This window comes from Penaeus monodon, chromosome 32 (genome assembly GCF_015228065.2).
Source record: "Penaeus monodon isolate SGIC_2016 chromosome 32, NSTDA_Pmon_1, whole genome shotgun sequence".
Taxonomy (NCBI): Eukaryota; Metazoa; Arthropoda; class Malacostraca; order Decapoda; family Penaeidae; genus Penaeus; species Penaeus monodon.
This window is the reverse complement of record NC_051417.1, coordinates 33,785,901-33,786,676: the sequence shown is the minus strand read 5'-3', so window position 1 is coordinate 33,786,676 and position 776 is coordinate 33,785,901.

Here is a 776-nt window from a genome sequence, read left to right as displayed (position 1 = left end):
CACCCTTCCCCTTCCCCCTCTCCCGCCTCTCCTCTCTCCGTCCTCCTCCTCCTACCTCTCTCTCCCCCTTCCCCTTCCCTCTCTCCCCCTCTCCTCTCCTCCTTTCTTCCCCCTCCCTCCTACCTCTCTCTCCTTCCCTCCCCCCCCTTCTTCTCTCTCCCCTCTTCCTCTCTCCTTTCCCCTCCCCTCCTACCTCTCTCTCCTCCCCCCCCCCCATTCCCCTCTCTCCCATCTCCTCTCTCCTTTCCCCCTCCCACCTACCTCTCTCTCCCCTCCCCTTCTCCTCTCTCCCCTCTCCTCTCTCCTTTCCCCCTCCCTCCCTACCTCTCTCTCCCTCCCTTCTCTCTCTCCTTTCCCCCTCCCTCCTACCTCTCTCTCCCCCTTCCCCTTCCCCTCTCTCCCTCTCCCTCTCCTTCCTTCCGCCCTCACTCCTACTCTCTCCTCCCCTCCCCTTCTCCTCTCTCTCTCACATCCCCGTCTCCTCTCTCCTTTCCCCCTCCCTCCTACCTCTCTCTCCCCCTTCCCCTTCCCCTCTCTCCCCTCTCCTCTCTCCTTTCCCCCTCCCTCCTACCTCATCTCATTCCCCCCCCTTCCCCTCTCTCAGCGCCCCTCTCCGTCCCCCCCCCCCCCCCGAGGCTTTGATATAGGAGGCTGATCAAGGGGAGGCGAGATTGCACTCAATACCATCCGCTGCGGCGAGTAACAGGTGTTGGAACCTGTCCGTGGCTTTATCGAGAAAAGCTTTTTCTGTCCACAGGTATGACGCTAGGGACAGG